Source organism: Prinia subflava, chromosome 4 (assembly GCF_021018805.1).
Source record: "Prinia subflava isolate CZ2003 ecotype Zambia chromosome 4, Cam_Psub_1.2, whole genome shotgun sequence".
Classification (NCBI taxonomy): domain Eukaryota; kingdom Metazoa; phylum Chordata; class Aves; order Passeriformes; family Cisticolidae; genus Prinia; species Prinia subflava.
Window position 1 is genome coordinate 48,608,714 of NC_086250.1, and position 15,717 is coordinate 48,624,430.

Below are 15,717 nucleotides of genomic sequence, written 5' to 3' on the forward strand. Positions count from 1 at the left end.
ATAATTATCATGAACGGTGGAAAAAATAGCCCGCAAAAATAATGTCAGGAAAATTAGGAGGTCTCAAAATAAAGGAAGTGACCTTGTAGTGTATAAATAATGACAAACATTGGAACAAGGCTTGTGCTTTTATTTTGAGAAATGAGACAAAGGCCCTGACAATCCTCACAGATAAATAGGAGCATAACATCCACAGGGGCCCTAACTGTCAGAGGTCATTCTGGAGTCACATTTTACAAGGCACAGGCTTCAAGCCTTCTTTGGTAATATTTCAGGAAATAAAACAAGACTGAACTTCCAAGATTCCTCACTAACTGTAGCAGCTATTCATCATTCTAAATCTCTACTGGCATTTTCAGAGCTTTTCTGTCACAGTCACTGGAGTGGCAGGAAATTCCTGTATGGAGCTTGTCTTTTCACCCAGCAGCTCCAATTACTTCGGTCCTTGACTGTCGCTTTGACAGCATCACTTCTGAGCCATCCAGCAGCGTGATAAAAATGAAGAAACAACAAAAACAACACGTGTCTTTGGAATAGGGCATTTCTTAAAAAGTGTTTTAATATGTGTGAGTTAATTACCATGCTCCATGGTCATAAACCAGAGCAGATTTCATCATTTGTATTTCTTTTATCTGTAGTGAAGTGTTTCTTCTTGAAGACCTGTCACAATAACTGATACAATTTCCCTATATCTTCCTTGTGAGGCAGAGCTGGAATTTTAAAATATTATTGGAATTATCCTATATATTAATGAGAATAAATGATTTTTTTAAAAAAACAAGTATGTTCAGAAATTCCTTGATGTTTTAATTCCTCAACACTCCTACATTTTAAATGTGAACTACCCCAGGTACAGGTATAAAACTCTTTTAAAGTATTAAAAAAACTGAATTAGAAAATAGTCTAATTTTCATCAGAAAATACTGTTGCTGCTTCTCCACACGTGCCATTAATTAATAGCCTGAATTTTGAGTATAGTCATAGTCTTGCTATTTGAAACAATTCAGTGGAAACAGTTTTTACAATAATAAAATTTATTAATGCACTTGTGTCCACTAGGCTTGTAAAGACCAATTTCTTGCAGAGTCTGAATAAAACAATGACAGTCCTGCTGGATTCTGTGAAGCCTTAAGACTGAGCTTCCCTTTGTTAAAAATCAAAATGTGTCAGAAATCTACTGACTCAGAATAAAATTGCAGGTTACAATTTCACCCTTGGGCTTAATCAAACATGTGGTGTAATATCAAATTTATTGTGTACTTTTGCTTTGAGCTTTGCTGACATTTCAATGCCATCAGCAGTAGAAATGTCGAAAAATGTGATTGTCTTTTTCTGCTTTGGATATGGTGCCACAGTTCACCTTGGATTTAACAAGTTTCATGATATTGTCCATTTTTAAGCTGATAGAGGCCATTATAAAGATCATATTTGTGTATATAAAGAATCTCATACCACACTATGGTTGTTATCACAAACCACTAAAATACTGCATTTCACATTCTGCTATATGGTTGATTTTAAAGTCCACAATCTTAGATTACCATGTTTATGAATGCAAAGATTATGTGATGGAGTATGATAAATATAGAAATAATTAAGTGGATACTTTTTTCCTTTCGGATATTTAATTACTACATTTTAGACAGCAGAGCACAAATTTTTTATCTTAATCAAAAAAATAAATAAACCTGTACAAAATGTATACATTCAGTATCATGTTGCAGACACATTTTTTTAAGCAGATCAAAAGCTTTCAAGTGGCTAGGAGAGATGCATTATGCCCATGCATCTGTGTAATGTATATATATTTTTAGTGTATGTGTATAAAAATAAAGCAGAGGTTTGAAATCTTATTTTTTTCTATATTTATTTAGTGGAAAGTGATGGTCTTCTGTATCAGGAATTAGTGTTGTATTTTCTGCCAATAATGTCTATCTTTATCCAGTCATCTCAATTTTGTGAAGAAATCTTGATAGTGAACGGCATCTTTCTACGATTTGATGAATAAATAAAAAAGTAATTCTTACTCAACATCCTTTTTTCATGTACCTCATATAAACTGGGTATCAGAGTCCAGGGCATCTCTGTGATTGCCCTGAAGGGTATGGGACCTGAACAGGAGGTTTGGAGTCTGTACAGGGGGGTTGGAAACCTTGGCACAGAGTATTGGAGGAATTACAATTCTCAAGAGTGTGAAATGAGTGGTAGTTAATCACTGGTGGTGAATGCAGTTTTTGGTGTGTGGGCTTGAGAAGACAAAATGGAGGATTCGGGCTGTGGTCCTGTCCTCCTGGTTCTTCTTCTTGTCTGACATTTCTGCTGTGAAGATGTCACGTTTGGATAGGGGCAAAGCAGATATGACCTGTCTAGCATAGGTAGTAGGCATTGGTAATTAATTGTAAATAATAGACACATAACATGTAGTATAAGAAATCAAGACCCTCCCAGTCAGGAGGAATCGCCACGAGTTCTCTGCCACAGTAGGGATTTCGGCAGAGCACAGAAAGAACTATGAGATAAGAAACAATAAACAACCTTGGAAAACCATAACTGGTGACTCCTGACTCTTCTTCTGCTTCGGGTGAGAGGTGTTTCAGAGGGCAAAGGACACTTCATCACTGAATCTCGGGGATAAGAACCTGAGAACTGGCAGTTTATTTTTGCACTCAGTGGTGAGGTAGATACTGTTGCTGTATTTTAAAAACACAAGAGGTGAGACAGTGTAGGAGTGTAGTGCAGCATCGCCAGGGGTAGGTGTCTAACTGCATGTGAGTGTCAAACGCCCTCTCGACGCACGCGTTCACACATGGAGGCAGTGGCAGAGCAGCTCTCCTGTGCACATCAAACCTTGCAGCCACTGGAACAGGAGACACAGGATGGCAATTCCTTAGGTTGGTGGTGTCTCTCATGAAACCTACACTGGCAATCCCTCAAGTGGCATCTAATCAGGGTTTTGCTTATAACTCCCTAAGAGAAGCTTCCACCAGCTAAGATACCTAGATGACTGTTTTCACATAGGCTTGTCTCTATACTGTTGAGCAAGGGGACACCCCATTGCTGCAACATTGCACCTCAAAAATGTGCTCAAACCCAGCGTTTCTAAAGACCTGACACCAAATTTGCTTGAGCATGCACCGGATCTTACGTCATGGCTGAGAAAATACAGCTCTCCTGAAAGCCAGAGCTAAAACTTCAGAGCTGTGTTTTCTTCATATTTTGTTCCTGATGCTCTTTAAGAAATCCAGTTCTTTATTTTCTTTCTGTAACTATGAAGTCCATATGAAATGCTACTTACTCAGCTTCGTGTGAATATCAGTGATTACCTTCTAACATAAGAGCAATTCAAAAGATTATTATACACTGATTAGGTCTTGTTATTATTGTTTGTTTCTAGGATCCTGTTTTTCTGTAGATCCTCATCTGCTGCCTACAGAGAATGCTGGAAAGAACATGAAACAGAAATGAGCTTTAAGTGACATTTACACCTCCTAATCTGAGCTATTTGCAATTATTTTATGATCTTATAGGAGAAGCATTAACAGCTGATTGAGACTGCAAATGATGCAGGTAACAGCCACAAGGATGAGACATCGAGAGCCCAGTGTTGCTGGGCTTGTTCAAATTGTAAACCAAATGTTAAACATGCTCCATGACTGACTAAATTCTAAACTTCTCTTTGGCAGTCCTCCTGAATACAGTGACACTGTAGCAGTGAACATTGAATGCTACCACATCAGCTAAATGTCTGTGTCCAAATTCTGCCTTACCTATATGGTGAGTAAAATTTAGCACCCTGTCAGGTACTAGCTATAATGTAGTACCCCTTAGTTTTATTCAATCTTTCTGAAGAAAAGGCCATCTCTGACCCATGTAACGTTAGTTTTGCCAGTGTAATCCAAAGTTCCTTTTTATAGTCAGTGCTGCCTGCTGTATTTGGTCTAATATTTTGGGCTTTTTCACACAATCTAATCTGTGGAGGTCATTCATTGTCCCATCTGTGAGTGTGAGAGGCCACATACAGATTCTACCAGGTTGGAGGATCATCTTGACATCTGGGCTGCAAGTTGGTCATGCTTATGAAAGGCCCAATACAACAGCTGCAGCCCTAACATGCTGTTTTTTAAATCTCTTTAGTAGACATATTTTCAGTACTTTGTGTAATCCACCACCTCAGCAAGCAGCTCTGTGACTGCTCTTCACCACCACAGTGACCTGACTGCCCCAGGATAGCGTTGCAAGGCAATACAGATCAGAGGAAGGTGTCAAAACCAAGTGGAGTTCTGGGAAAGTGTGGTCATGTGAGGCAGTATCCAAGTGGTTGCTCTGGCAGCAATCATCTGCTCATCCTTGGGCCAGAGAATTGAAAACTGATGCTGACAGTGGCCCTCAGCTCAGCAATATGCAAGGGGTATTGTCCACTGGCTGGAGCTGATGTGAAGGTCACTGAGTCATACCAGCTTTTGGCTACTGTTACTCTCTATCTTTCGAATGACCAAGAAGAATTTTCAATTCCAGTATGCTATCCTCCTAATAGCCTTGTACCATGATCTCCCACTATTGCCTCACTATGAGCATGCTCTTTACTAGGAGTTCATTTAATCTCCCCCTATATTAAAATAAAAGGAGTTAATATAAATGTTATTGCAAGCAGAAAGATAGCAGGCTTTAACTTTATAGTCTTGTTTTGCAATCAACACAGAAAGCTTAGGATGACAGTGGCCATAATGTACATGATTTCAAAATCACTGACAGAAAAACAAAGAAAAAAAACCCCACTAATTTTGAAAAAAGGGAACCACAGTAGAATGAAGAAACTTCTAAAAAGCAATAAACTGGAAATATTATGAATTAAAGACAAATATGCAAAAGATATAAAAATATTTTTATACATATACAGAACAAGAAGCTTGCAAGAAGTAAGTAAGAGTTTGTAGAGACATTAGATAATCAGGATATATGAATAAAAATATATGGACTATAAAGATGAAACTACTTTTAGTATCTGTGTTAACTGTGGAAAAACCTGGTATCATGCCTGAAGCCCTTGAAAAACAGGTTGTGACATCACAGCATCTGTTCCAACAAAAGAGTTCATGGAACAAAAGTACAAAGTTAAGAATAAAGATAACAGCATTTCTGAAATCAAGAACTTTAGAGTAATGTAGGTAGGAAGATGTCAGATTCTTTACTACAGTGCGCAATCTTTTTTTTAAAACTTCTTTGCTACCCAATGAATGGAATTTACATATATATTGCTGTTCAAAAAAAATTCCAAGGAGGATAAATGAATCTATTTTTTCTCATTTGAACTGGGCAATTAAAACAGAGATGAAAAGTATTAGTAGACATGGAACAAATATGGTATATTTGAGGGGAATTAGTGTTGCTTTTGTAAAGAAAAGTGACATCTAAAATTTTGTATCCAGTTCACTGGAGGACTCAACAACCACACAGACAAGAGCAATCCAGCTGTCAAAGGCTTTTTACTATGTTCCCTGCCCTTTTTAGAACATTTTTACAATGTTTACCATGCCAAAAGGCTTTTTACAATGTTCCTTGCCCTTTTTAGAACATTCCTGTAAAACAGACTATGCTGCAACTGAGTAGCAGGGAAAGTCTTTGGATAAATGGATAATTGCTGAAAAGTTGGAGACAAAATAAGTTTATACAGTCTGTTTTCTCAGCTGAGGAAGGGTACTAGCAGAGAACTGTAAAAGTGTGTGCTAGATCTAGTGTGTGCTTTTAAACATAGAAAATGAAGTGGAAAGGTAGGTGGAAAGTGAGATAGTGAAATTTGTTAGTATTACAAATTCAGGACAAGAAGGATGAAGAACAACCAAGAAGAGGTGAAGAACATAACCCTTGTTAATAAAAAAAAAAAAAAAACAAGTGAAATGAAATGTAAATAAATGTTAAGTGATGTTTATGGGGAAAAATAACTTCAGCTCTAGCTACATATATAAATCCTATTTTAACATACACAACCTTTCACTCAGGAATGATACACAACCTTTCACGCAGGAATGATATCTTCAAGTTACAGAGAGTAGATAACTGTAGAGAAACAATTCTAGGAAATTGTCATCTCAAACCAGAAAATATTGTTACATCTCTGTAATTCCACAGTGTGTGCTTGTCTTGATCACTGTATATAATTTTGTTCAGTTTTCTCTCCTCCCTCTCCAATCAGAAAGATACAGAGAAGACAACAAGGATGATAAGAAATGTGAAACATTTTAAATATGATTGTAAAGTAAACACCTTATTACTCTTTAGGTTAGGAAAAAAAGACATTATGAATGTAACAACAGTTTATAAAATCAAGATTATGAAGGACTTAAAAATGTTATGACTGCATACTGTCTTTTCTAGAGAGAAAAAGCAGCTATCAGATAAAATTTGAATAAGGCAAATTTGAAACAACAAAAAATCCTTGTTATGTAATTAAGTTATTACAGGACATTTGTGGTATTAAAAATTGATATAGGCTTGAAAAAGAATTGGAAGAATCAGCTACTCAAAAAAGCTACTGAATAACAATTACTGAGTTTGGCTAATTATGAACTGCCAAAATGTGTGACCTGGTAGAGTAGACTTAGGATATATTACTTAATAACTTTTTCCGTCTTTTCAGATGGCTGAGGAAGACTTGGGGGTGATGGTTGATGAAAAAATCAACATGAGCTGGCAGTATGTAGTTGCAGCACAGGAAAACAACCAAATCCCAGGCAGCTTCAAAAGCAGCAGGGCTGGTAGATCAGGGGTGATTCTCATGGTCTGCTCTGCTCTTGTGAGACTCCACCTGGAGTACTGCATACAGTTCTGGTGTCTCCAACATGAGAACATGGAACTGTTGGAACAACAGAGGAAGGCCATGAGGCTCATGAGAGGACTGGAGCACTTTCCCTCAGAAGATAGGCTGAGAAAGTTGGGACTGCTAAGACTGGAGAAGAGAATTTTGTGTGGAAACCTCATAGCAAACTTCCAGTACCTGATGGTGGCCTACAGGGAAGCTGAAAAGGGACACTTGATCAGGAACTTTAGTGATAGAATGAGGAATGATTGGTACAAATCACAGAATCAGAGAATAAGCTGAGTTGGAAGATACCCAAAATGATTTTTGAGTCCAATTTGCAGTCCAGAACAGGAGCCCAAAAGCCACACCAAGTGCCTGACAGTATTGCCCAAATATATCTTGAACTCCATCAGGCTTTGTGCTGTGATCACTCCCCTGAGTGGTCACCAACCACCCTCTGGGTGGAGAACTTTTTTCTAATATCCAGCCTAAACCTCCCCTGACACAACTTGAGGCCATTCCCTTGGGTCCTGTCACTGATCACTACAAAGAGATCAGTGTCTGCCCTTCCTCTTCCTCTAACAAGGAAGTTGTAACTGCAGTGAGGTCTCCCCTCAGTCTCCTCCAGGCTGAACAGACCAAGTGACCTCAGCCACTCTTTTACAGCTTCTCCTCAAGGCCTTTCACCATCCATATGGCCCTCCTTTGGACACTCTCCCATAGCTTTATGTCTTCTACTGTGGTGCCCCAAAATGCACAAAATATTCAATGTGAGGCTGCCCCAGCTCAAAGCACAGCAGGACAATCTCCTCCCTTGCCCAGCTGGCCATGCTGTGCCTGCTGCACCCCAGGACAGGGCTGGCCCTCCTGGCTCCCAGGGCACTGCTGACTGCTTGCCATTGACCAGAACCCTTTCCATGGTTCTGCCTTCCAGCGTCTCATTCCACAGACTGAACCTACATCCAGGGTTGCCCCATCCCAGGTGCAAATTCCACCACTTTTCTTTGTTGAAATTCATGTGGTTGGTGATTGCCCAGTCCTCTACTTTAGGTTAGATATTAGGAAGAAATTCTTTACTTGGAAGGTGGTGAGACTCTGGAAGAGGCTGCCTGGAGAGGGCAGTGTGTGCCCCAGTCCTGGCAATGTTCAAAGCCGGGTTGGATAAAGCCTTGAGCAACCTGGGCTAGTGGGAGATGTCCCTGTGCACAGCATTGGGGGTTGGGAATAGATGATCTTTGAGGTCCATTCCAATCTCTAAACATTCTAGGATTCTATGAAATATAATTGTTTTTGCTGAGGCATCCTTCTCCAGGCTAATATCAGAGACAAGGTAATGAGGTACTTTGAACTTATTCTTACCTGATGCAGGGATGAGCGGTCTATTATGTTCTCTCCTTATTTTATATATTTCATTAAAAGAACCATTGATTTTCTTATATATTCCTATAAACAGGATTAATAAGTGCTTAATTCTGCTTCATGTTGCATTTAGTATCGTTTTATTTCTAGAAAAGTTTATTTAATTTATTAAGATATGCAAATGTATCTCAAGTTTCATGCTATAGATGGAGAACAGGACATTGTTACTATAGACAAAAAGAATAGTGACATTTTGTTTCTGAGGTATTCACTGTAATATTGCTATTAATAATCAGCTTGTTTTGGTACTAGTATCTCGCTTAAGACTGCTTATGGTTGATGAGTCAGGAATTTCTAAATGTTTCTTTGTTTTAAGGAGTACATTAGCCCCACAACTTAGAATTCAATAAAAAAGTGGAACATGATATATGAGCTACACATATATAGACAGGTTGATCATCCTCTGTTTTGCTTGAGGGTCCAATTTGTCTGGTTAACATCTGTTCAATACATTAAGATCCAACCTCAGTTAAAAGTACTTTTGACAGAGAATGAGAACTTTATGCAAGGCTCAACACCTTACCTGCCATAAGGACACAGAATCAGTCTGCACAAGTGCCCTCTGGCTGAGGGCCACAGGGCATTTCCCACTGTGGATGAGAAAGAGGAGGCTGTCCCTGAGACCCCTTCCTTCTGCCCTGATGTTTCTCAGACAGATCAAGGACCTCAAAGTTAACAGACACTACCAGGTAGCTTCTCCTGCACAGCTTGATAGCAGCGCCCTGACTTCCACAACTGAAATCTGTTTCCTAGCATATTTCTTATTTCACATGGCATGCAAATGAATTAATCTTCAGAGCATTCCTATGCAGTAGGTAAATGTTGCTCTTAAATAAAAAACCCCAACCAGCCAACTCATCAGAAGACAGAGGAGAGGCAGTGGCAGGAAGGCTTCTGATATTGCCTTGCATCTAGGCTCAGAATTCAGGAAGTCTTTTCATTCCTGCTATCACATAGAGGTCATCTTGCTCTTTGAGGTAGTCTAGAAAATGAAATGAGCTATTAACGTCTGGATACATTGCCCCATTAAATTAGAAACATTTACAAGCCCAGCACTGCACATAAAATGCAGATAGCACTTCTCATGATAAAACTATTACCAGACTTTGTTTCTTCATTTTGGATAGTGTGACCTGTGGTCTCTCTTTTCTATCTAGCTTGTGGTTTACTGCATTATGTAATTTTACATCCACTTAAAGGCCAGCCAAAGTAAAATACTTTGTTGGAAGTGAGATGTAAACAAATGTTTGATCTTGCCCTGCCATTTTTCTTAGGTCTTGTGAAGAGCTGGGTTACAACATGCCAGTATTCATTAAAGGAAATATATTTTAGAATCCATACTGTATTGCTCATAAATATTTCAAGGTACCTGCAAACCCAGGTTAAGAGCTATCTTGTCTTAGGAAACTAAAAACACAGCTATTGTACACTCACTTAGTTCTTTACACTACAACCATGTTCAGGAGTAACTAACTGGACATATATGAATATTATTTACAATGTCAACTTTGACCACTGCTTCCTCATGCTAGCTGGAAAGTAATCAACTAAACAAAGAAAAGAAAACAAGGAATTCTCACAAACCTTGTTGTTCCATATCTAAAATCCAAACCCCAAATATAAATTATTGAATACTTTGTTATAAGAACCTAAGTGCTTTTCCTCCATATTTTTATTTTAAACAGATACTGTAGATACAGATGTAGTCTTTTTACATTTACATAAAGCTGGTGTTATTAAGAATATCCACATGAGAGAACGCTACAAAGATGATCCTTGTAAGAAGGTGAATCAGATAGCATATATTGTAATATAGAGTACTTTTTGCTGTAGCTGAATGACACATTTAGAAAAGCTGATACTTTGATGAGAAGATCAACTGCACAGTATTCTCCCAGAATCTTCTCCAGAGTCTCAGTGCAAACTAACATAAGGACACAACGTATGTGTCAAGAGAAATAAACACACATTAAACCAGACATTCATTTTCCTCAAACTACACTCTGAAATCATATGCAACAAAATACTGTGAAAAGATAGGAGTGCCAATTTTACAGCAACAGTCACATTTCAGATAAAGAAAAGCTTTTGTATGAAGTTGTATCCACAGTCCCCAGCATAAAATATTAATAGTTCCAGCTATACTGCTTTATAACTGAGGAGGAAGTGTTCCTAGGAGAGAATAATTTGATTTAAAAAATCCTGCTGTTCAACAAGTATTTAGTATTTGTAATTAAAAATGTATATCTCTTGGCTAATATGTAGGAACATTGGTGAAATACGTTTGATGATTTTATTCAGGTATGTGATGAGAGCTTAGCATAAAGAGCCTCATATAAAATTGCAAAGGACTATTGCTGAGCTCATATACTAAGGAAATAAATTATCTTATTTTTAATAACTTGATTGACCTAAAATGCTCTTCCTGTTTTTCATGCAAGGAGAACTCTAGTTAAATGCTCTACTCACTTGTTCTCTTTTTTTAAAATAGTCTGGGAGGAACTGAACGGCATTGTCCTTCCCCTCGCTATTTGCTGGAGGTCAGAGATTTTTGTTTCTCACAGAGCACCTTTGCTTTTCTCTGCCTCACCTCCTTAAAACGTCCACGAGAGGTGGCAAGCTGCTTTTGACAACGTGAACCTTGCTACATTCAGTGTGAAAAGGGAGCTGGTTGTGGTCAGATGTGGGCAGCAAGTTGTCATTTAGAAAAGAGCTCCCAACTAATGGATAAAGTATTTTTAAGCACGCTGGAATGGTTCCAACAGCCAAGCTGTTATAAATGAATAGGCCTTTTGTTGTGAGCCTTGATCTCTTCCCTCCTTCCTCCCTTTCTCCCTCCCCCCACCTCTTTGTCAGGATGAGTCAATATCCTTCTAATTGGGTGTCCTTTCTGGACTTTTCCCCCAGATTTTAGGCATTAGGAAAGTTCAAATCCTTAAACACATAGCCCAGGTGCCCAGAAACCATTTTTTTTCTTTAACAGATTTATTGCTTCAAGAGGTATTCATTTCAGAAGGCTCAACAGTATTGTTATGGAGTTTTTTTCTGCACATAGAAAATGTAAAAGGAACTCAGATGTACTTCAGTGAAATGGTATTATCATCCCAAGAATGAACAAGCTGATTTGTTATGTCTTTAACAAGAACCCCATCAACTTCTAAATCATGTTGTGGGATTGTTCTGAAACCGTGGCCCAGAATGCTTTCAGAGATAACTACCCTGCTATCTTGGTGGTAGCTCTGATTTTGTCATCACATCCTTTCTGACTGCCTGAGGAAAGCAAAAGTGGGCGAAGCCTTCTCTGTCAATAATACCACAGGTGAGAATGGCCAAACTGGAACGCTGATAGTTAGGCAAGACTAAAAATCTGGTAATAGTGCCTCCTAATGGAGACCCCTGCCATGGTCCTGGTGAAGATTATTTACAGGTGTGTTCACTGATTTTGCAATTTTTTGCCTTGAGAGTCTTGACAGATAATAAATGCTTGGAATTCACTGGTACCTGGTCCCAGGATCCCTGGCAAATGTAACCTTCCTGGAAAGCAACTACTGCCATTCTTATTTCACAGGTAATTAAAGGAGACATGCAAAGTTTAAGTGTTTTGTTTATATATGCAGTGAAAGTTTGTGGTAGATTTTAGAAGAGTTGAGGTTTCCTGTGTTTAAAAAAAAAAAAAAAAAAAAAAAAAAAAAAAAAAAAAAAAAAGTAGAAGAAACCATGTTCAAAGAAATGCAGCTGGGACTCAGAATTTTTATAATAAAAGTACTCATGTATTTTACTGTGCAGTCATAGTCCATCTCCTGTCTTTGTCAGGATACTGTAAAAAACACTATCAAGTACGTTCACCAATTCTGATTTCCTCCCAGTTGTATCTGCGAATCATTTGCAGATATGACGTGAGAACATCAGAAAGCTGAAGACAGAAAACTGTTGGAGTAAATGAGGCCTTCTATACTTTTTTTCCATAATGATCAGTGAAAAGGACAAACATGTTATATTTCTTTTCTGACTAACACTCAAGGAAGTCCCAGCTTGCCAGTGGAGCAAAGTCTCTCCTGCTTCCTGCTTAGAGAGACTCTCCAAACCTTCCTGTCCCATTCTTTAGCATCTTCCACTTTTCTTCTTCATTTCCATTAAATTAAGAGGGTTGAATTTTATAAGCTTTAGACTGATATATATGAATTCAGAGGAAGAGGGAGAATGATGATCAGAAATGTCATCAGATCAGTTCTGGAAATCGCCAGATTACAAAGTAATGTTCTTGGGTTTAGCTGTTCATCTGCAGAAGACATTACCTCCTTTTAACCCGACTACCAGTAATGCCTTCTTTGTAAAAACCCCCACGTTAACCAAACGTGGCTGTTTTGTATATAGCAGGCTACTGTGTGGGAATGATTTGAGTTTCTTGGTAGTCACTGCCTAAATAAATATGAAGTAATATCCTTGCATTGGCCTTTAACTTATAACTCATGACATTAACTAACAACAACAAAAAAATCCTCCAAACTCAACTTGATCTTCCTCTCCAAGCTCTTAGGAGATTTTTCCACCAGAACTTCCCTTCTAATTCTGTAATGGCCTCTTCCTAAGGTGTCAATCCTTACCTCATCCATACTTTTGGGGATATAAATGAAATAGGCTTGTTCCCATGAGACCGCAGAATCGCTGCCGCGCTGGACGTGTTTCCAACATGTGCTAACAGGCCACTCTGGCAGATGATAATTGTTACCCTCTTACAGTGGCAATATGAAAATGAGTCATAAATACTAACTCACATATGTTCACACCTCAGTCCCAGCCCTCAGTTTCAATGCAGGTAACTCCCTCGGGCAATTATTTGTCCTTAGCACTTCTCTTAGGGAGAGGAACATACTCCTTCTGAATTCTATACAAACTTTACCTTTGCTTGCCCCTCATGGGACATGAGCTGGGGCTCACAACTGCTTTCAAACCTTCATTTACCCAGAAAATTCTGTCTCTTTAACGCTGTTTGTTAAATGTGCTTCTCTTACTGGCTGATGGGAAAACAGTCATGTGGCTGGAATATTCCAGCACTACATAGCTCTTGTGATTATCAAATGCTTTGGCTCCATTTCAGCATTAAATCACTCTCAAAAGCCACAAATTGCCCCATATACTCCTCCACTATGAACATTGTTTCTTAACCAAACTGGATTAATAAGTTTAATAAAAGGGACAATGCCCACTTATATGTGAATTTTGGCAGGTTATTTGATTAATGAGCCAGATGTACAGGAGATGTAAAGAGCAATATAAGTTGCAAGTCCACAACCTACAGCTTACACCGCCTGCAGAGAGCAGAGATATGTGCTGTTAGCAGAGAAAGCTATCAACAGGTTCACAGACGTTTACATTCAACATGAAAATATTTACATTATGTCTTGCCCCTTGCAAGCTTAGACCTGTTGACAGGGGTAGGTTTCAGTACTGTCTCATACTCGGTACTGCATATATTTTCACTTGGAAAGGCTCTTATATCCCAACCATAGCTAATTGGTTGCTCTAGAAATCCTTCATGTATTGACTTTATAGTATTGTGGAAGAGATTGATTAAATGTTTTAATTTTTGTCATATCTGAAATTTAAATTTATGTATCAATTATCATCTATACGTAATTTATTCACACTTAGAGAAAATAGTCCAAATATTTGTTTATTCTATTCTGTTCAGTTGCTGTCAGCATTCTTTCTGATAGTTGTCAATAAAAGTCTACTTTACACACACTTTACCGCTGCTCATTAACTGAATTTGAAATTAAAGTTTTTAACTGTTCACTTATCCCAAAGTACTAAAATTCCACTACATAGGCTATCACAAAGTTCAACATATGCAAACTCCATCTATGGACAGCAGGATAGAGCATGCGTGTGCTTGTAATTTGAACCATAAAGCTGTAATGAAAATATTTTATGGCAGGATCCTCTAGTTCCAGCTCAAGAGCATCAGATCTGTGACCTGTGATACAGGCTCTGCTAAGCTAAATATAATGCTGACTTGGTTCTGTAGTTTATGTATTCAGTGGAAATTAAAAATCTAGGTTATGCTAGGAGATTTCAGGTGTAGCCTGTGATTTGCAAAGATGAGTGAGATATCATAAACTGAGTAAAGGTAAATCTTACGATTTTGCACAGAGTATAGCACAGGAGACAATAGTACTATTCCAGTTTTAAGAGTCATGTCTCCTCTAACTGACTTAGTTATATGATCAATATCACAAACTGCACATGGTATGCAGAAAACTGACTTTTTCCGAACAGTAACATTTTATGAGATCAGCTTTGGATTTATAAACAGACAGAATATTTTAAAAGGAAAGACAGAAATCCAAAGACAGAAAGATATAAGTAAAAAGAATCTAGTCATAAATTAATGAAACTAAACATCCTTCACATATTTAAATTTTAGTATTGATTAATGCAGTGAGAAGCATCCCATCCCATTGATACCATATTGTCACTTTAACCTGAACTTGCAATTTTCACAAGTTTCAGCATTTGTCTTTGAAACTGTTACCTGTCACGCTTAATGAAACCAAGTGACAATTGTATTTTTTTTAGTACATTAATATAATTAGGGTTTTAAATAACTCACTTCAGGGTTAAAATAAATCATAAAACTTCATTAATTATTGCATGATAAGAAGTCCAGCTTGCTGTTTTCTCAGTGAAGTAATGTGGGTTTGTGCTACTGTTACTTTGTCTCCTTTAATAAATATTGATTAGGATTAAATACTTTATAACATATCTATTTCCATTCATGAGTTCTAGGCATGCACCTCCACAAATGAGGATAAATGTATAATCTCATGGTCCGGCGTAGCGTATCCTTTGTGGATGCACATTGCCAGTGCAGTTAACTTCAGGGCCCTAGACGCTTACACAAACATTACAGGGCATGTATAGAAATCTATGTATAGAATCTCTGTATTTTCTTCGCTTTGTTGTACCAAATTCCCAAACTCTGCATTTCCCTGCAAACTGTAGGGGAAATTATTTCAGTAGTTTTCAAATTGCTGCATCCATGGGTCAAGAATCTGATTTCTTCTCATCAGTGTGAGGCCTAAATCACTCTATTGTTCCCAAGTTCAACCATTTACATTGAGAAAAAGACAGAATACCTTCTGCTTTGTTTTAAGAAGTTCTCCTGTGTCATGACCTTGGTGCTATTTATCCGTTCTCATTCAATAAGAAATTTCATACAAGAGAAGAATTTAAAATGTGATAAGACGTTAGAAGCTTTGGATGCCATAAAAGAGTGTTATTTGTTGGTATTAAATGGGGGAAACCAGTATTTTTAGTGTTTCTGCTTAGCCTCATGTTTTGCCTTTTCCAACTACAGTTTTATAACAACAAAATTAAATGGCTGATAAATTCTATGTTTCTGAAGATTAACTTCCATATTTTTAAAAATAATAGTTCTTTTAAATTCTTGGCATACTTGATCCCATATACAATGGCAGGCAGAAAGAGATATGTATTGA